This window comes from Tamandua tetradactyla, chromosome 2 (assembly GCF_023851605.1).
Source record: "Tamandua tetradactyla isolate mTamTet1 chromosome 2, mTamTet1.pri, whole genome shotgun sequence".
Lineage (NCBI taxonomy): Eukaryota > Metazoa > Chordata > Mammalia > Pilosa > Myrmecophagidae > Tamandua > Tamandua tetradactyla.
Window position 1 is genome coordinate 160,117,124 of NC_135328.1, and position 12,488 is coordinate 160,129,611.

Here is a 12,488-nt window from a genome sequence, read left to right on the forward strand (position 1 = left end):
GAAAGAATTAGTACCAATTCTCTTCAAACTCTTCCAAAAAATCGAAGTGGAGGGAAAACTACCTAATTCATTCTATGAAGCCAACATCACCCTCATACCAAAACCAGGCAAAGATATTACAAAAAAAGAAAACTACAGACCAATCTCTCTAATGAATACAGATGCAAAAATCCTCAATAAAATTCTAGCAAATCGTATCCAACAGCACATTAAAAGAATTATACATCATGACCAAGTAGGATTCATCCCAGGTATGCAAGGATGGTTCAACATAAGAAAATCAATTAATGTAATACACCATATCAACAAATCAAAGCAGAAAAATCACATGATCATCTCAATTGATGCAGAGAAGGCATTCGACAAGATTCAACATCCTTTCCTGTTGAAAACACTTCAAAAGATAGGAATACAAGGGAACTTCCTTAAAATGATAGAGGGAATATATGAAAAACCCACAGCTAATATCATCCTCAATGGGGAAAAATTGAAAACTTTCCCCCTAAGATCAGGAACAAGACAAGGATGTCCACTATCACCACTATTATTCAACATTGTGTTGGAGGTTCTAGCCAGAGCAATTAGACAAGAAAAAGAAATACAAGGCATCAAAATTGGAAAGAAAGAAGTAAAACTATCACTGTTTGCAGACGATATGATACTATACGTCGAAAACCCGGAAAAATCCACAACAAAACTACTAGAGCTAATAAATGAGTACAGCAAAGTAGCAGGTTACAAGATCAACATTCAAAAATCTGTAGCATTTCTATACACTAGTAATGAACAAGCTGAGGGGGAAATCAAGAAACGAATCCCATTTACAATTGCAACTAAAAGAATAAAATACCTAGGAATAAATTTAACTAAAGAGACAAAAAACCTATATAAAGAAAACTACAAAAAACTGCTAAAAGAAATCACAGAAGACCTAAATAGATGGAAGGGCATACCGTGTTCATGGATTGGAAGACTAAATATAGTTAAGATGTCAATCCTACCTAAATTGATTTACAGATTCAATGCAATACCAATCAAAATCCCAACAACTTATTTTTCAGAAATAGAAAAACCAATAAGCAAATTTATCTGGAAGGGCAGGGTGCCCCGAATTGCTAAAAACATCTTGAGGAAAAAAAACGAAGCTGGAGGTCTCGCGCTGCCTGACTTTAAGGCATATTATGAAGCCACAGTGGTCAAAACAGCATGGTATTGGCATAAAGATAGATATATCGACCAATGGAATCGAATAGAGTGCTCAGATATAGACCCTCTCATCTATGGACATTTGATCTTTGATAAGGCAGTCAAGCCAACTCACCTGGGACAGAGCAGTCTCTTCAATAAATGGTGCCTAGAGAACTGGATATCCATATGCAAAAGAATGAAAGAAGACCCATCTCTCACACCCTATACAAAAGTTAACTCAAAATGGATCAAAGATCTAAACATTAGGTCTAAGACCATAAAACAGTTAGAGGAAAATGTTGGGAGATATCTTATGGATCTTACAACTGGAGGCGGTTTTATGGACCTTAAACCTAAAGCAAGAGCACTGAAGAGGGAAATAAATAAATGGGAACTCCTCAAAATTAAACACCTTTGTGCATCAAAGAAATTCATCAAGAAAGTAGAAAGACAGCCTTCACAATGGGAGACAATATTTGGAAATGATATATCAGATAAAGGTCTAGTATCCAGAATTTATAAAGAGATTGTTCATCTCAACAGCAAAAAGACAGCCAACCCAATTACAAAATGGGAAAAAGACTTGAACAGACACCTCTCAGAAGAGGAAATACGGATGGCCAAGAGGCACATGAAGAGATGCTCAATGTCCCTGGCCATTAGAGAAATGCAAATCAAAACCACAATGAGATATCATCTCACACCCACCAGAATGGCCATTATCAACAAAACAGAAAATGACAAGTGCTGGAGAGGATGCGGAGAAAGAGGCACACTTATCCACTGTTGGTGGGAATGTCAAAGGGTGCAACCACTGTGGAAGGCAGTTTGGCGGTTCCTCAAAAAGCTGAATATAGAATTGCCATACGACCCAGCAATACCATTGCTAGGTATCTACTCAAAGGACTTAAGGGCAAAGACACAAACGCACATTTGCACACCAATGTTTATAGCAGCATTATTTACAATTGCAAAGAGATGGAAACAGCCAAAATCTCCATCAACAGAAGAGTGGCTAAACAAACTGTGGTATATACATACGATGGAATATTATGCAGCTTTAAGACAAGATAAACTTATGAACCATGTAATAACATGGATGGACCTAGAGAATATTATGCTGAGTGAATCCAGCCAAAAACTAAAGGACAAATACTGTATGGTCCCACTGATGTGAACGGACATTCGAGAATAAACTTGAAATATGTCATTGGTAACAGAGTTCAGCAGGAGTTAGAAACAGGGTAAGACAATGGGTAATTGAAGCTGAAGGGATACAGACTGTGCAACAGGACTAGATACAAAAACTCAAAAATGGACAGCACAATAATACCTAATTGTAAAGTAATCATGTTAAAACACTGAATGAAGCTGCATCTGAGCTATAGGTTTTTGTTTTGTTTTGTGTTGTTTTGTTTTGATTTTACTATTATTACTTTTATTTTTTTCTCTATATTAACATTCTATATCTTTTTCGGTTATGTTGCTAGTTCTTCTAAACCAATGCAAATGTACTAAGAAATGATGATCATGCATCTATGTGATGATGTTAAGAATTAATGATTGCATGTGTAGAATGGTATGATCTCTAAATGTTGGGTTAATTTCTTTTTTTCCGTTAATTAAAAAAAAAAAAAAAGAGAAGGGATAATTGGAGATGAAGGGATACAGACTGTACAACGGGACTGGATATAAAAACTCAGAAATGGACAGCACAATACTACCCTATTGTAATGCAATTATGTTAAAACACTGAATGAAGCTGCATGTGAGGTATAGGTTTTTTGTTTTTGTTTTTTTTGTTTTTTTTCTTTCTATTATTGTTTTAATTCTTATTCTGTTGTCTTTTTATTTCTTTTTCTAAATCGATGCAAATGTACTAAGAAATGATGAATATGCAACTATGTGATGTTATTAAGAATTACTGATTGTACATGTAGATTGGAATGATTTCTAATTGTTTTGTTAATTCTTTTTTTAATTAATAAAAAAAAAGATAAAAAAAAAAAAAAAGAAGAAAGGGCAAAAATTCGGGAATTAAATGTCCACTTGGAAGAGCTGGAGAAAGAACAGCAAACTAATCCCAAAGCAAGCAAAAGGAAAGAAATAACAAAGATTAGAGCAGAAATAAATGAAATTGAGAACATGAAAACAATAGAGAAAATCAATAAGACCAGAAGTTGGTTCTATGAGAAAATCAACAAGATTGATGGGCCCTTAGCAAGATGGACAAAAAGAAGAAGAGGGAGAACGCAAATAAATAAGATCAGAAATGGAAGAGGAGACATAACCACTGACCTCACAGAAATAAAGGAGGTAATAACAGGATACTATGAACAACTTTATGATAATAAATACAACAATTTAGATGAAATGGACAAGTTCCTAGAAAGGCATGAACAACCAACTTTGACTCAAGAAGAAATATGTGACCCCAACAAATCAATCAAAAGTAAAGAAATTAAATCAGTCATTCAAAAGCTTCCCAAAAAGAAAAGTCCAGGACCAGACGGCTTCACATATGAATTCTACCAAACATTCCAGAAAGAATTAGTACCAATTCTCTTCAAACTCTTCCAAAAAATCGAAGTGGAGGGAAAACTACCTAATTCATTCTATGAAGCCAACATCACCCTCATACCAAAACCAGGCAAAGATATTACAAAAAAAGAAAACTACAGACCAATCTCTCTAATGAATATAGATACAAAAATCCTCAACAAAATTCTAGCAAATCGAATCCAGCAGCACATTAAAAGAATTATACATCATGACCAAGTAGGATTCATCCCAGGTATGCAAGGATGGTTCAACATAAGAAAATCAATTAATGTAATACACCATATCAACAAATCAAAGCAGAAAAATCACATGATCATCTCAATTGATGCAGAGAAGGCATTTGACAAGATTCAACATCCTTTCCTGTTGAAAACACTTCAAAGGATAGGAATACAAGGGAACCTCCTTAAAATAATAGAGGGAATATATGAAAAACCCACAGCTAATATCATCCTCAATGGGGAAAAACTGAAAACTTCCTCCCTAAGATCAGGAACAAGACAAGGATGTCCATTATCACCACTGTTATTCAACACCGTGTTGGAGGTTCTAGCCAGAGCAATTAGACAAGAAAAAGAAATACAAGGTATCAAAATTGGAAAGGAAGAAGTAAAACTATCACTGTTTGCAGATGATATGATACTATATGTCAAAAACCCTGAAAAATCCACAGCAAAACTACTAGAGCTAATAAATGAGTACAGCAAAGTAGCAGGTTACAAGATCAACATTCAAAAGTCTGTAGTGTTTCTATACACTAGCAATGAACAAGCTGAGGGGGAAATCAAGAAACGAATTCCATTTACAATTGCAACTAAAAGAATGAAATACCTAGGAATAAATTTAACAAAAGAGACAAAAGATCTATACAAAGAAAACTACAAGAAACTGCTAAAAGAAATCACAGAAGACCTAAATAGATGGAAGGGCATACTGTGTTCATGGATTGGAAGACTAAATATAGTTAAGATGTCAATCCTACCTAAATTGATTTACAGTTTCAATGCAATGCCAATCAAAATCCCAACAACTTATTTTTCAGAAATAGAAAAACCAATAAGCAAATTTATCTGGAAGGGCAGGGTGCCCCAAATTGCTAAAAGTATCTTGAGGAAAAAAAAACGAAGCTGGAGGTCTCACGCTGCCTGACTTCAAGGCATATTATGAAGCCACAGTGGTCAAAACAGCATGGTACTGGTATAAAGATAGGTATATTGACCAATGGAATTGAATAGAGTGCTCAGATATAGACCTTCTCATCTACGGACATTTGATCTTTGATTAGGCAGTCAAGCCAACTCACCTGGGACAGAACAGTCTCTTCAATAAATGGTGCCTAGAGAACTGGATATCCATATGCAAAAGAATGAAAGAATGAAAAGAATGTATCTCACACCATATACAAAAGTTAACCCAAAATTGATCAAAGATCTAAACATTAGGTCTAAGACCATAAAACAGTTAGAAGAAAATGTAGGGAGATATCTTATGAATCTTACAATTGGAGGCAGTTTTATGGACCTTAAACCTAAAGCAAGAGCACTGAAGAAATAAATAAATAAATGGGAGCTCCTCAAAATTAAACACCTTTGTGCATCAAAGAAATTCATCAAGAAAGTAGAAAAACAGCCTACACAATGGGACACAATATTTGGAAACGACATATCAGATAAAGGTCTAGTATCCAGAATTTATAAAGAGATTGTTCAACTCAACAACAAAAAGAGCCAATCCAATTACAAAATGGGAAAAAGACTTGAACAGACACCTCTCAGAAGAGGAAATACAAATGGCCAAAAGGCACATGAAGAGATGCTCAGTGTCCCTGGCCATTAGAGAAATGCAAATCAAAACCACAATTAGATATCATCTCACACCCACCAGAATGGCCATTATCAACAAAACAGAAAATGACAAGTGCTGGAGAGGATGCGGAGAAAGAGGCACACTTATCCACTGTTGGTGGGAATGTCAAATGGTGCAACCACTGTGGTAGGCAGTTTGGGGGTTCCTCAAAAAGCTGAATATAGAATTGCCATACGACCCGGCAATACCATTGCTAGGTATCTACTCAGAGGACTTAAGGGCAAAGACACAAATGGACATTCGCACACCAATGTTTATAGCAGTATTATTTACAATGGCAAAGAGATGGAAACAGCCAAAATGTCCATCAACAGAAGAGTGGCTAAACAAACTGTGGTATATACATACGATGGAATATTATGCAGCTTTAAGACAGAATAAACTTATGAAGCATGTAATAACATGGATGGACCTAGAGAACATTATGCTGAGTGAGACTAGCCAAAAACTAAAGGACAAATACCGTATGGTCCCACTGATGTGAACCGACATTAGAGAACAAACTTGGAATATGTCATTCGTAACAGAGACCATCAGGAGATAGAAATAGGGTAAGATAATGGGGAATTGGAGCTGAAGGGATACACACTGTGCAACAGGACTGGATACAGAAACTCAGAAATGGACAGCACACAATACTACCTAATTGTAATGTAATTATGTTAAAACACTGAATGAAGCTGCATCTGAGGTACAGTTTTTTTTATTTTTATTTTTTTCTCTCTATTATCATTTTATTTCTTTTTCTGTTGTCTTTCTATTTCTTTTTCTAAATCGATGCAAATGTACTAAGAAATGATGAATATGCATCTATGTGATGATATTAAGAATTACTGATTGTATATGTAGAATGGAATGATTTCTAAATGTTGTATTAGTTAATTTTTTAATTAATAATAATAAAAAAAGATAACCAATAAACACATCCTCACCAAATAAGAAATCTAACCTTCCCTTATCTCTTGTCCCACCCCCATTATTTACCCTTGGTGTTGCTGTGGTACTGCTGATGTTTTCCTGATAAACATAGCCCATAGCAAGCAATAGCAGTTGCCCCCCACCCTGAATTTAAACACTCTTTGTAGAAGAATCATACCTTTGGAGTAGTTCATGCAGGTACTCACTTATATTTGTAGTGTTAATCAGTGGGACACATACAACCCCTTTCAATGCTATTCACCTTCAATATGGTAATATTACTTATGGACCCACTAGTGAACCTCCTTCACTTCTATCTATTCCCTCACATTTAAGTTCAACCTTATTAGCTAACCCTTCACACATCTCTAGCTTCTATGTATCTTAAAATCCCCTATATTCTGTATTATAACCCTCCGATTTTACCTTTACCGTGGTCATAAATGTGGAGTCAAACAGTACCTATCCTTTTCTAACTGACTTATTTCATCCAGCATTATGTCTTCAAGGCTCATCCATTTTGTTGTGTGCTTCAGGATGTCATTTCATCTTACTGCTGCATAATATTCCATTGTATATGTATACCACATTTTGTTAATCCATTTGTCTGTTGATGGGCACTTGGGTTGTTTGCATTTTTTGGTGATTGTGCATAATGCTGCTATGAACATTGGTCTGCAAATATCTGTTTGTGTCACTGCTTTCAGGTCTTCTGGGTAGATATCAAGTAGTGACATTGCCTGGTCATAGGGCAACTCGATATTTAGTTTCCTAAGGAACTGCCAAACTGTCTTCCATAGCGGCTGTACCGTTATATATTCCCACTAGTTGTGTGTAAGTGTCCCAATTTCTCTGCATCCTCTCCAACATTTGTAGTTTCCTATTTGTTTAATAGCAGCCATTCTTATAGGTGTGAGGTGGTAGCTCATTGTAGTCTTGATCTGCATTTCCCTTATAGCTAATGAAAATGAACATCTTTTCATGTGCTTTTGAGCCGTCTGTATTTGCTCTTCAGAAAAATGCCTATTCATATCTTTAGCCTATTTTATAATTGGGTCGTTTGTTCTTTTGTGTTGAGGTGTATGATTTCTTTATGTATACAGGATATCAAACTTTTGTCTGATGTGTGATTTCCAAATATTTTCTCCAATTTAAATGGCTGCCTCTTCATCTTTTTGACCAAGTCTTTTGAAATACAAAAGCATTTGATTTTGAGGAGTTCACATTTATCTATTTTTTTCTTTTGTTGCTTGTGCTTGGGGTATAAGGTTTAGGAAGCTACCTTCTATTACTAGGTCTTGAAGATGGTTCCCTGCATTTTCTTCTAGAAGCTTTATGGCACTAATTCTTATATTTAAGTGTTTGATCCACTTTGAGTTAATTTTCGTATAGGGTGTAAGGTAAGGGTCCTCTTTCATACTTTTGGCTATTGATATCCAGTTCTCCCATGCCCATTATTGGAAAGTCTATTTCGTTGCAGTTCAGTGAACTTGGGGGCCTTGTCAAAAATAGTTGACCATAGATTTGATGGTCTATTTCTGCACTCTCAATTCAATTCCATTGGTTAATACTTCTGTCATTGTGCCAGTACCACACTGTTTTGACCACTGTGGCTTTATAATAAGTTTTAACATCAGGAAGTGTTAATCTTCCAACTTAATTCTTCTTTTTTAGGATGATTTTAGCTATTCAAGGTCTTTTTCTCTTCAAGTAAATTTGTGGTAGATTTCTCAGGATTTTCCAAGTATGGTAGAACTCCCAGTATAATGTTGAATAATAGTGGTGAAAAAGGCATCCTAGTCTCATTCCTGATCTTAGGGGGAAAGTTTTCAGTCTCTCTCCATTGATTTCAATGTTGGCTATCGGTTTTTCTTATATGCCCTTTATGATGTTGAGAAAGTTACCTTTGATTCCTATCTTTTGAAGTATTTTTATCAGAATTTATCAGAGGTATTGACAAAACTCAATATCCTTGTCAAATGCTTTTTCAACATCAATCGAGATGATTATGTGATTTTTCCCATTCTATTTGTTAATGTGCTTTATTACATTAATTGATTTTCTTGTGTTGAACTATCCTTATATTCCTGGTATAAAGTCCCACTAGGTTGTGGTATATAATTCTCTTAATGTGTTGTTGAATTTGCTAGTATTTTGTTGCATCTGTCTGCATCATGATATGCTTAGTCATCTTGTTGCCTTTGAGGCATGCAAATATCTTGATAGGGTTACTTTGGAAGTTGACTTCCTTCAGTTATCTAAAGCTTTACATTTTCAGTACAGGTGTGGAGCAAGATTGGGGAGTGGGATGGGGCACAACTGTGTGGTGATGGACTGTGGCACATATAGGCATGTGTCAGGGATACTACATTGGTGCCTGTGAGCATAGCGTGTGGGGCGCAGGGTTGTGGATGTGCAGGGTGGGTGCAGCTCACGCAGGCCTCGGAATGCAGGAGCAGGGTGTGGTATGGGACATAGTTGTAGGGCACGTCAGGAGGTGGATGGGTTTGCCGTGTGAATGCATGGGGCTCATGCTTGGACAGTATATGTGTGGACATATGAAACGTGAGCCCACAAGGAGAGGCAAACAAAGAAAACATCTGGCAAGACTTCTGAAAAAAAAATAATAATTTGGGTTGAAAGGTGGGAAAGTTGGACTTTCACAGAATTTCAAGCATCTGAACTCTGGGTGTGGGGTACAGGGCATAGAAATTGGGGCACAGAGAGAGCAGGGCACAGGTGTGTTCTTGTGCAGGCGGAGGGGTCCAGAGGGGCTGGGATGCAAATGTATGAGTGTGTAAGGGCTGGGCACAAGTCATGCAGGTTGTGGGATGTGGGTCAGGGTCGGGTGATGTTGGGTGGGCGAGGCCCTGGTGTGGGTGTGCAAGAGCCAGGTGGGTGGACCAGGGGTGCCCACTCATGCAGGGCAGAGGCTATGTGGCACAGATGCGCTCATGAACACCTTCCAGATGTGGGAGCAGGGTGCTTGTTCCAAGGAGTTGGAACCTGTGCACAGGGCAGGGGGAGGGTGCAGGAGTCAAGAAATCGGTACGGAGATGTGTGGGTGCCTAGTGGGGAGGATGCAGCTGTGAGTTTGAGTGGGTCTTAGGGGTATGGCCCTTGTTTGCGTGTGCACAGAGCTCAGGGGCAGCGTGGCAGTATTGTACCTGCATGGGCTTGGGGCAGTTGTGGGCCAGGTGCACAGGTCAGTGCTTGCCCAGAGCTGGGGATGTGTGGCGGGAGTGCACACATACATCCACATGTGGGGTCTGTGGAAGCTAGATACTTATGTTTGCATGTGCAGAGCAGGGAGGGGCAGGGTAGGGTTCTGTGACTGTTTGGGCTGGGGACAGGAGTGGCTTGGCTATGAAGGTGACCGTGTGCAGGATGCAAGGAAAGGGAGGTGAGGGTTGAGGGGCTGGGCATGAGTGTGCAGGTCTGAGGAGGGGTAGAGCAAGACTGCTCACTTGTATGGGAGAGATAGGCCAGGCTGGGGCAGGTGTGTGTGGGGTGGGGGTGTGCGGTGGGTCAGTGTATTAGCTAGGGTTCTCTACAGAAACAGGACAAGCAGGAAATATCCATAGATATAAAATTTATAAAAGTGTCTCATGTAACCATGGGAATGTAGAGTCCAAAATTTGTAGGGCAGATTGTGACGCTGACAACTTCTATGAAGGATCTGGACGAACTCCACAGGAGAGCCTCGCCAGCTGAATAGGAAGAGAGACTGTTTGTTCTGAATCCTTCTTAAAAGGCTTCCAGTGATTGGATTAAGCATCACTCATTGCAGAAGATACTCCCTTTGGCTGATTACAAATGCCATCAGCTGTAGATGCAGAGGATGTGATCATGATTTAATCCTATGAAATGTCCTCATAACAAAAAACAGGCCAGAACTAACCTGACCAGACAAACAGGCACCACCATCTGGCCAAGTTGACACATGAACCTGACCATGACAGTTGGAATGTGGTTGTTTGGGGTGCAGTGGGGGTGGCAGGTGATGGGCTTCAGGTGCGTTGGGTATGGGGGAAATCATGGGCTGTGGTTGCTTTATTTCCTAGTCCCCGACTCCTCATCCGTGCACTCCTAAAAGCTCCAGGCGTCCATTAAGAAAAGGGTGCACTAGGCTGTTTGAATGAGCTGGATGGTCTCTCCAGTTCTCTGTGACTCATTTCTTCAGCTTTTGCAACCAAAGCCTTCCTATGTGGTATAGAAGACCCTCCCAGGTCACTGACACCCTGGAATTGCTGTCCCAGTCATTTTTCTGTCATTTCTGCAGCTGCTCTTTGGACCAGGGGTCAACCTATTCTAGTATGCCATCTTCCTGGAATTCCTTAGCTTAACTCTCGAAATGCTTCTGGACGTTATGGTCAGAGTGTTCTTCCGATTGCACTAGTCCCCTTCCTCAATTGCAATAACCTTTTCTTCCTTTGCAACAATCTTAGAATAAATTCTCTCCTCACAAATCAGGATTTTTTTTTAATTTGATGGAGTTTATCCTTGAACAACTGCATATTGTTGACATTCTATAACATTTTTAGGCTATTTCAGTACCATAAGAAAGAATGTGCGCACTTCTTTGACTATCCTCACAGGTTAAATTTCTGAACAATGGGATTATATAGTTACACATTAAAAGCATTTATAAATCATATATGTATGTTACTCATTGCCGTCCAGAAAATTTCTATAAATTTATATTACAACTAGTGGTTTTAAGAGCTCATTTTCCCATTCCCTCCCCAATATCAGTCTTTGATTCTTTGTCTCTCTACTGAGGGGGAACAATGAGATTTGGGCTTCAATTCTCATGTCTGTTCTGAATATTAACAATAATCAGCAATAACAGCAATGAGAACCATACCTCTTGTGTGCTTACAGTGCAACTGGTTCTGTTCTTGCAGTTTTACAGGGATTACCTCACTTTCGCGGTTTTCATCCAACCTCATTGATGCCCCTAGCTCACTTTCCATTAAAAGCTCATGTCTGAATTTTGTTCCCTGATCTATTTTCATCTTTTCTCTAAGCCATTTTATCTAATACCATGATTTGTTTTGCATCTATATGCTAATATCTCCCGAATACGTATCTTCAGCCTTGACCACTGCCCTTAGCCTCTTCATGTTTCATGTGCAGATGGAACTTTTAATTATCTGACCCAAACCAACTTCTGTTCCAGAGTTTCTTTTAAAGCAAATGGCACCCCTCCCCACCAATAGTTCCAAAGCTTATCTTCTACTCCTCTCTTTCATCACACCATCCAAATATCGCTGCCTAATAGCTTTTTTCAAATATATTTTGCTATCCTTGTCCACGTAGCATCATCCTTTTCTTGAATTATCGAAAAAAGTTTCACACCTGTCTCCTTGCTTTCATCTTTATCTGCTAACAATCCATTCTCCATTCAGCATGGAAAAACAATAGTTACTTTAATATTTTAACTAAAATTATGTCGCTTCTTAAAACCCTCAGATGATGTGCTGGTTTGAATCTATTACGTATCCCAGAAAAAGCCTATGTTCTTTTAATCCATCCCTTTGGGTGCAGAGCTGTTGCAGGTGGGACTTTTTGCTTAGTTTGTTTCCATGGAGATGTGACCCAACCCATTCAAGGTGGGTCTTAATCCCCTTGTTGGAGTCCTTCATGAGAGAAGGAAAGGTGGACACATTTTGGAGAGAGCTCAGAGAAAGAAAACACCCCAGAAGAAGCAAGTAGGATCCGCCAGAACTGAGAGAGCAATTTTGAAGCCAAAATCCAGGATAGAAGGACCAACAGATGTCACCATGTGCTTCCCATGTGACAGAGGAACCTCAGATGTCAGCTACCTTTCCTCAGAGAAGAAATCTCCCTCCTTATATCTTAATTTGGACATTTTCATGGCCTTAGAACTGTAAATTTGTAACCTAATCAGTTCCCTTTGTAAAAACCAGTCCATTTCTAGTATATCGCAT